We start from the raw sequence: 10255 nt of genomic DNA on the forward strand, positions 1-10255 counted from the left end.
ACAGCAGTTGGTGAGATACAGCAGGGGCAGAATGGGTCTCAATGGATGGATGATATTTTCAGTGGTGAAACCCTCGAGTTAACCAACAAGCTGAATAATATCCTAAACAATCACATAGATAGGATGAGATTTAAGATTACCTCACGACCAAAAGCCTCACAACCACAGTGCACAAGCATAACGGTTTGTCCGCCACGTGCTATCATATCAGCTGACATCCTTGCCATTGTGTGGTGTTTCCTTGGAGTAATGAGGTGGTGGCTTCACACACATACAGAAACTCTCACTTCCAGGGTGATAACACATACTTTAGAAAAAGCTGTGTCAGAGGGCCCGATCGGTGGGGCCAGTCTGCCTTCGGCACCTGGTAAAGGGTCTGGCTCAGAAAGCAAGGTGACCACTCCTGAATTCAATGAAGAATACAGAGAAGAGCAAGAACCAACAGTGGAAGGAAGGAAATTACCCATCAGGATAATTGTTCTGAAGCTGGTTTCGAGGATCTTTGCTAAAGCAAAGTTGTCGAACACTCTCAGATCACCAAACACCATCATCGAGCGTCTACTCGAAAACATATGGGTCGAAATCAAGGATGAAGATTTTGAGATCACCCCAAAAATGATGAAACACCTTGACAAAGCCATTTTCAAAAAAATCAGCAAAAAGTGGCACGGTGTTGTAAGTGTGCTGTTTGAATTGGAAATGGAAGACCCAACACTGGACAAATATATTGTCTTTCTCCGCAGCAGATGTTAAAAAATGAATGTGTGTTTTTGATTGCCCAAAGGCAGCTCCTTGCCGAGTCCTTGCAGAGTGATCACAGTACAGTTCCTCCGGCTGCAGCAATAAAATCTGTACCCTAATGACAAATTATGAGAGGACTTTTAAAGGGGTGAAGAAGAAATGTAAAGTAAAACCCTCCAGCTTGTCTTACTGTGAACATGCGTGGTTTTGACAGATGTTATAATGATGATGCAGTTTGCACATGTTCTGGTGTTTACTGCGGCCGTCACAATTACAGTTTAACAAATTTAAAGATGAACGACATGACCTGGCTGCATCATAAATCCTGCATCCTCCTTGTTAGTGGTTGGGACATGGACCAAACTAAACAGCCAAATGTTGAATAAAGTTTCACAACGATAGTTTCTGTCATTTTATGTACTTATATAAATGAGGTGACACATCTGGATTGACAGCTTGTGATTGGTCGAGCATGTTTATCGACGGTACTGTTAGATTTAGTTTTTCGCTGGACCCGAAAGCAGACACAGAGAGGGATTGGTTGTGAATGAAGAGTCTTTAAATGAAGAGCTGGGGCAGGCAGATAACAGGCTGGTGGCTGGCAGAGAATGAGCAGACGATCCTGTCAGCCTGAGAAAAGGCAGGCGGGTGGGCTCTTGCGATCCTGATGAGAAAAACACCATTAGAAGTTTCACAAGAAGCATACAAAATAAGATTCCACTCGAAGAAGTCAGCGTGGCTGAGAGTGTGTACCACTGAGGTGACTGAACAATCTGGCAATGAGTGGAGAGAAGACCGGGGTTCTTGAGACTGCGCCAAAGAACAACACACATTACAGGGATGGAGGAAAAAAGGGGGGGAGCATAGAGAACAGGGAAAACACAAGAGTAACGGCCTTAGCCATGAAAGGCTCCAAACAACGTCCACCAGAACAAGATGGCAGCGTAAAACTCTGGGATACTTTTATTGAATTTCTGGATAGTCAGGGGGAGAAGTGGAGACCTGTTGTAACATTGGCACAAAAGCTTTAGTTATGAAGATGTTGAGATACTTCACTGGCTATAAGTAAAAACTTACAATTGGTGATACTGTATGTATGAAAAGTCACTGTATCACCAAAGTCATTAGATTCATCCTATGGGCACCTTAAATGACTGTACAACATTTCACGGCAACCACTCAAACCTTTTGTGGGATCTTGACGAACATATGCCAAATACAGTGATCCGCCTGGAGCTAGTTTAATCAACCTGCGGGGGGTCATAGTTTATGGTCAGGGTGCCTCCTGTATTCTGAGCACAACCAGCTGCATGGAGGAAGACTCGAGTGGAGGGATTATGTGTTCTGTCTGGAAACGCAGTGGCAATCCCCCCTCAGAGACAAGAAGACAGGGCTTTACCTGCTGTCGACTTGTTTATATTACTTTTTCACTGGCTTTTTTACTCATGTTGATTCAAATATATTTCATGGATTTTTTTTCTGGACCTTCTCTGATCTTAAAATGTCTGTTTCACATCATAAGTGATTGTGGACTATAGTGGCATCCGATCTTGATGGTGGATCATGATCATAGTGGCTACTGACCATGGTCTATGATTACAACAAGACTGCTTGATATATAATATTTCTCCTCAGATACTCGACCATTACTGACAATAATCCATCAATTCATTGACCTTCAGTTATGCTTCAAAATTCTAATCAATGCTGCAAATACCCTTATCTTGCTGATGTTCTCCTTTACACTTGACATCTATTGCACTTGTGTCCGTCCTGGGAGAGGGATCCCTCACATGTGGCTCTCTCTGAGGTTTCTACCTTCTTTTTACCCTGTTAAAAGGTTTTTTTTGGTAGTTTTTCCTTACTCTTGTTGAGGGTTAAGGGCAGAGGATGTCACACCTTGTTAAAGCACTATGAGACAAATTGTAATTTGTGAATATGGGCTATACAAATAAAATTTGATTGATTGATAAGATATAACTCCATAGATCATGCTAGATATTTTGAATAAGAAAATTGAACAAATGATGGTTCTGTTCAACAATACTGTGATGACAGACAGTGGAGGTGTGACTACTGACTCTATTATTTATCATTCTTTGTTATTTCTAAATCCAATTTGAACTCAGATTTCATTTCATGAGGTGGATTGTTCCATTTTCCAAAAAGGTGGACAATCAAAGATAACTCTAACTGACTGTACTAACTGTTATGGAAGTTTCCTGGAAGCTGGTGAAAGGAGAACTCAGGCAGCAGCTGATGTCTTATGCAGAAGAGTTTAATGTAGACTTGATGCATCAAGGAGACCAGAAGGTGGAACAATATACAAACGCTTACAGAGTAACATGAGCAATTGTCACCCCCAAGTCTGAAGATGTCTCCCACAGCATCCCAGTATATCTTCCTCTACTTGCGTCACCCATCCCAACAGCACATCCATGAAAGGCTAGAATTTATGTCACTCTCTATGTTACATGTAGGTGTTCGCATCCTATTGGATAGTTAAGCCCCTGGTGTAATACGCAAAAGAGTTGAAGTTTGGTGCCTCTTTGTCTGGGGCATCTGAATAAGATATGAAAGTTCATGAGCGTAGACCCTACAATGTACTGCTAGTTGGCCCTTTATCTATAACCTGACCTTGGGTACTGCTTGGAGAGAAGGGAGTATCTGTGGAATTAGACAGGCACTATTCTCCTAATGGTGAACAGATGTAATGTATGAGGATGGTCAAAAATTCCTCAACACTAACCTTGCTACATTTGCCATATTGTACGTGTATGTGTAAAAACCTCCCATGTAAATGAAAACCCCATCAATACTTCACAGTTCAAATAAAATGTCTAGTCTCTAAAGATTGTAGCAAGATTTTAGACGTGTCCCCATCAAGACATCAAGATTTGTGATCATGGATTTTGACCGTATGGTGGATCACGATCGTATATCGTAATGGCGAATGGTGGATCGTAGATATGATTAGATCGTGGGTTTGGTGCAGTACTCCTCCAAGGGCCCTGGGAGGACCGCCACCCCATTGCATTTATTAGTCGGAAGCTCTACCCGAGGGAGACCCGCTATTCTATGGTGGAGAAAGAATGCATGGCTGTCAAATGGGCCCTGGGCTCTCTCAGATATTATGTCTTGGGAAGACGATTCTTCCTAGAAACGGACAACAAGGCCTTAAAGTGGCTGCAGAGAATGAAGGATATGAACAGCAGAATAACCTGCTGGAACCTAGACATACAGCCCTTCAAGTTTGAGGTTCATCAATTACCAGGCAAACAGAACTCCACTGCAGACTACCTTCTCCAGAGGAGGGGGAGTGTGTGGCGGCCACATCAGCAGCTGTCCACCAATGTTAGTATTTATTTAGATTACATCACATTTTACACCCAAACATTAACAATAAGATTTCTCAAATGCTTTCTTTTTATGCTTTCTTTATCATTTGCTTAACACAAACATGTCTTTGTAAATAGGTTTCTGTTGATAGGTTATTTATGTTGTCACATCTTTAGTTTGTTAGTTAATTAATGTGAGTAGTTAATACAGTCCTTCTTTGAGTTTGTCTAGGACTACTCCATGTCTTTATAAGCTCCCTGTGTTATTTGTGAAGAGGTCAGTTTGGTTGAGTTAACCTTATGTTCTTTATTGCTTAGTTGACCTTTTTTTGAGTTAGTGCCCTTCATTTTGTAGCTCTTTTCTAGTTTCTCATTTTACACAGAATTTATTTACTTTTGTAACTTGCTAGCAATTTTTGAACACTTTCAATATTAAAGGCGAAAATGTACTATTTTTAACCTTGTCTTTGTGCCTTTTTGAATGGTCCCTGACAATGCTGTGGGTGGATCTTGGATTGTGATGGTGGTGGCAGTTGATCCTGGATTACAGCTAGATTGCTTAATATGCCTACTCACATATACTACTATTATTTGCATTACTTCTGTCATTAATACTGTCTTTTATGTAAATACTAAATATTGATACACCACTCGATTTATGTATGAAACCATCTTTTCTTGATGAGGGTTAAGGGCAGATGATGTCATCTTATTAAGACCTATTAGAAGAATTGTGATTTGTGAATATGGACTATACGAACACAATTTGATTGATTGATTGTAAATAAAATGTAAAAAGGTGTTAACTTGTGTCGGTGGTGACTGCTGGGAGCCAGAGTTCTCACTGTGTAATCCCCTGGTTGATGTGGCTGGGAGCCCTGTTCTGTCTCATCCCCACATATAGTAATCCTGTTAGACCTTCACAAAAGGAATTCCATTGAATTACGACTCAGCTCAATACTGAGAGTTGTAATGAGCCACACTGCCTTGTCTCTGGCTGGCAAAACCACAAACAGGCTGCAAACTGGGGCCGTGCAGGTAGGGGAAGGAAGGCGTGCTGTGACTTATTGCACTGGTTTACATTAAGTCTTTGAAGATCCAGCTGTGTTTTGAATTGACAGTACAAACTTTAAAATATTATCATGGTGTTATTATTTTCATTTTGGTTGCCAGTTAAGTGGATTTGAGAGGTCTGTCAACTCTTTCCCGCTTGCTATATTATCGCTGGTCAACTTGACTGTTCAAGGAAGACAAGAGCATCCATCACGCCACCAGTAATTATCATAGTGCAGTCCGCCACTGCACACACGCATACACATACGCAGTTGTTCAGAGTTCTTTGTAATTTCAACTGGCCTGCACCCCTGTTTCTCCTCTAATCCCTTATCCCAGGAACAGCTGGCTCCAGGACAACACCTTTAGCTTCCCTTTCTGCAAGAAATCAGCCTATAACACTATTCACCTCTACAGCTGCAATGGCTTTATTGTATCACTATTTGACACTATACTGGAAATCTTCAGGTCTGTATCAAGAGAGACAGGGAGAGAGAGAAAAACCTCCTGTGTTTTTGTCACCAACAGGGCCGAAGTGGTTTTAGCCAGGTGTGACTGATAAAAACCCAAAGTACAGAGCATGACACACAGATCCTTCCCTAGTTTTAAAATAAACACTTTATTCTAATCTTTATACATTATAAACAAAGTAAAACTGCCAGACTGGGGGAACGGCACCAGAGCGCCACATGAAAGGAATGGAGAAAAGGGGGGGTGTCACCTACTCCTGGGCCTGGCTGTAAATGCATACAACCCACACCACAGCACATCATTTAAATAGAATTTGCATGCAAGCAATAGAAAGACCATCACCCCCTACAACAGGCACACAAGAATTCTTGCTAATATATGAATTTTTTTAGCAGGATGTTATGTCCCTTTAATGTGACTGATCTATAGCCTATACACCCCAAGTCTTGGACCTAAATTAATCTAAAGGGGAAGTAATTCATAAATGCATTCTAACATATCATTGGAGTAGACAAACAATAAGGTAACAAATTACAATAAGGAAAAATGTTATTGTCCGCGAGTCTCGGTCGGACACAAAAAAAAGAAAAGAACATATGTGACATTTTCTCTGCAACATGATTAAAATCTCTGTAGTTAAAATTTGTCATCACCCACAATAATCACCTTTACTATAAAACCTGCATTCAATAAGTTTTTTCTTTGTGGTGTTTGTGTCCACCTGATGAATATAAGTCCAATATTCCCTATCTTTTTTACTCACAGCTTTATCCTGAGGGGAAGATTTGTGTCTTTATTTACTAAATGCTCCACTATATTCACCAGCGGGGGCATGTACTGCGACCAGGACTTGTGGTCATCAGGGTAACTTGTGAGTTTTCAGTCCTAAGAAGCTTATTCACAATCTCAAGAATGCCTTAAGGGAATTTCCTCAAATTTGGTACCAATATTCACTTGGACTCAAGGATGAACTGATTAGATGTTGGTGGTCAAAGGTCAAAGGTCATGGTAACCTCACAAATCATGTCTTGCCTTGTGATGGTGGTATCTCTGGAATGCTATCAAGGAATCTTTTGACATTTGGCACAAACATTCACTTGGAGTCAAGGATTAACTCACTTGATTTTGGTAGCCAAAGGTCAAAGTCATTATAGCCTCACAAAGAATGCCTATGTTTTTAGTGAATGTGATATGCTATCAGCTTGTGGGAATTCCATCAAATCTTGTACAATGTAATTTTGACTCAGAAATGAACTAATAACATTTTGGTGGTCAAAGGTCAAAAGGTTAAGGTCACATGGCCTTGGGTTGTTTCGTACTCAATATATCAGGAATGCCCAAAGGGAATTTCATCACATCTGGCACAAACATTCACTTGGACTCACATAGAATTTGTTGACCAAAGGTCAAAGGTCAAGGTCACTGTGACCTCACATCGCACATGTTTGTTTGTGTGCAGTAATTCTAGTTTCTCATATTGTAATGAGAACTTGAAGGTGCTCATAGCTTGATAAGAAAAACCAAGGTTAACTGAGACATTTGATAACCAACTTCGTAGTACAGGTCATTAGGATGGCTGATGAGGTTCAGTGAAGCTGGACAACAAGCATATATCTTGGATATGTTGAATTTGCTTAGAATACAGGCCATCAACATCACATTGTTCTATAACTGTGCAGAGGAGAGAAGACCTGAGCAGCCAGTGATCCAAACAAAACATATGAAAAATAGAAAAAACACTAAACAAAAGTCAAAAATTCTGAAGTGAAATGAAACTGAATCAGATTTAAGGCAATTTTTTTAAATTAAGCAATGTACTAAACAAAATGATTGAGTAAAAACAGAAACTTTTTTTGAATACGGGTTCCCAACTTAATAATTACTGACTAAGTTGAATAGAAGAGTCTAGCTGCTGCACAGCTGTAATCTTCACCTCAAAGCTCCTATTGAAAGTGCTTACAGCGTGCATGAAGTTACAAGCATCTCAGGCATCAGCGAGCAGGTCACTGGTACATGAACACCATGACAGATCCTTAGGTCATGGAGGGAAGCTAATACCTTCTCTGAAAAAGGATTAGAAATTACTCCTGAGGGTAGAAATCCTGGGAACGCTGCAGGTTGTCCTGGAAAGAGAAGGCCAAAGATAAAGTGAGAGGCTTTTTGAGTTTGTTTCCAGACCAAGACATTAACTAAGCAGTGGGGTGGCTGGTCAGAACAACATACTGTGAAAACAAATGCCTCTTATATGTAAAGTCCACTTAATTTTGTCTAACTGGGTCATAGAATAAAGACAGGAGGCCAGGATATTAACCTCTGATCCAAAGAGTCACATAAATCCAGATTATGTTGTAGTACACCTCCAGCAGAGGATTGTGAAAATGAAGGAACCCTTAAAGAACTATTCACTCAACCCACACTGAAATATCTGACAAGTTTCTCCAAAACACCATGTGATACAATGGACTGTGGTCATCTAACTTGTGCAAGGAGTTACTCAGGCTGTTTAATCAGTCTGTGGTAATGCTCAGTGATGAGTAAACAAGCTGGTCAGGAAGGCCAGGGACCTTGTTTATAAAACAGGGAGAAGGATTCATACTAAACAAGTACATAAAAGCTAAAAATGGCGTGTGACAAAAAGTAATGTGGTTTATAGAAATGTATGCATAAGCACCTGAAGGCATGGTTTACCTTGAAACATGGAGTTGCCTCATTTTCTGCCCTCTATACGCTCACATTCAGCCATAAATAGTCATTGCAAAGTATCTCATGAATGTTAAATAATCCTGCTGATCCGCAGGTTTCTATGGTGAATCACGTCATCAACCAAGAAGAAGCTCCACTTTTCTGACACTGACATTGAGGAGCTTGTAGAGTGAGGTGGAATTGAAGAAAAAGATATTGGTTGGTGGTCACAGCAGTGATATCATGAACAAAGAAAATGTACTGAGTGGTGTCATGTTGCTGCTGAGAGGATAGTGCCTGAAATAAAAAAAAGTGGTCAGATTTAAAGGTGAATGCCAAAAGAGAAGTGCTTCACATCATTAGAATATGAGGGAATTTGTTGTATTTAGTTACATGTTTTGTTTGAAGAATACAGCTATCTGCCTTTAGAATTATTATATTGGTTATTTTTTGGTAGTTTTGGTAGTGTATGCCTTGTTTTTTAAGGCATTGAGCATCAGTTGATTTTAGATATATGGGTAGAAGGCATAGGCAGCCAGAAAGGGTTTATGGTTTTTTACCAAGGCAAGAGAGACAGCAGAAGCCATTGCCTTTTATTTTCCATTTGTTTGCGAAATGGAGAAATAAACCACACAAACCACCTCCCTGGACACTGGACTTATTATTCCCAGCATAAGATTCACTCCTCAGGTGCAGTGGCATTTTGAGTTTCATTCTTTTGCTTTTTCTAATCAAGTTTGAGGAATAATGGCCACTGCATTATTACCTACACATTTTAATTATCCAAAACTGCAGGCATGTTTCAGGAGTTGGCCGTCACCTCACTCATGTTCCCTGCATCGATTTTACACATACACACATAAACACGCACTATATGAAAACTTAAGTTGTACTAAATGATTGTACAACTCAAGTGTACAGAGATACTATTAAAACTATTTGTGGCAATCGACCTTGCCACGGGGCTCTCCCACACACAGCCAGAGACGGAATTGTTGCTTTTTAACATCTTTATTCACAAATAAACATAAATTCAAAATGCCAATTTAAAGCGGACTGGCTTTGCAGCCCAGTCCTCCACTCAGTGTCTGGGAGTCTCTGGAGCCTCAGTCTTTCTGAGCTCCTTCCTGAGGTCTGAGTCCTGAGGCAGCGCCGACGCTGCCTTTTAAGCATGAGGACCAATCAGCTAACAGCTCTCACCTGTGCTGATTGATCCTCTATAGCAGGTGAGGGTGCTCTCCCAGCCCCCTCACCTCCACACTATTAATCACTGGGTTTTGCAGCTCTGCTATTTGATTGTATCAGAGTGTAATTTTCTTTAAGTTGTTTAATATCTTTCACAAATGAAGGATCTAATGGAACATCCATAATGTTTAATCACAAATGACCTTACTAGTTTAATGTTTTTGTTTGTTAGTGAATATGTAATCTGCTTCAACTCATCTCCTCATGTCTGCATCGCTACTTTCATGTCACCAAAATGTTTATGCGCATGGTTCAGAGTTAGCGTGCGCAAATTCTCACATCAAGGTTGTTTTATAGATCCCAATTATTTTATGAGAAATGGTGTACACATCTTTCCGTCCCCATTTTGTGCGTATGGAACCCAGGCTGGGTATGAGAGCCCAGGCTGGAGCCAGAGGAGGGGATGATACTTTGTGCCATCATACAACTTCCTCAAACTCTCTTACCTCATTCAGTAACAGACTGATAGTGTGCTGTCAGACCAGAAGGCAGATGTGTTTATTGCTGTGATGTCTGCCATTTTTTGCCATTTCACCCTTAGGAATAACACTAAGTTCAGCACCATCCTCTTCCAGGAAGCTTTTATCTGAAAGTACAATTGCCTGTGCTGACTGATAAGGTAAACAGTGTTCAGATGAATTACTCAGAGGTCTGTAGTCACCATGAGCTGTAGTCATTGGCTCCATGCTCAGACTGTAGCGACAGTGGAAAGAAAGTGACTGAAG

The sequence above is a fragment of the Hippoglossus hippoglossus genome, chromosome 21 (assembly GCF_009819705.1).
Source record: "Hippoglossus hippoglossus isolate fHipHip1 chromosome 21, fHipHip1.pri, whole genome shotgun sequence".
NCBI lineage: Eukaryota > Metazoa > Chordata > Actinopteri > Pleuronectiformes > Pleuronectidae > Hippoglossus > Hippoglossus hippoglossus.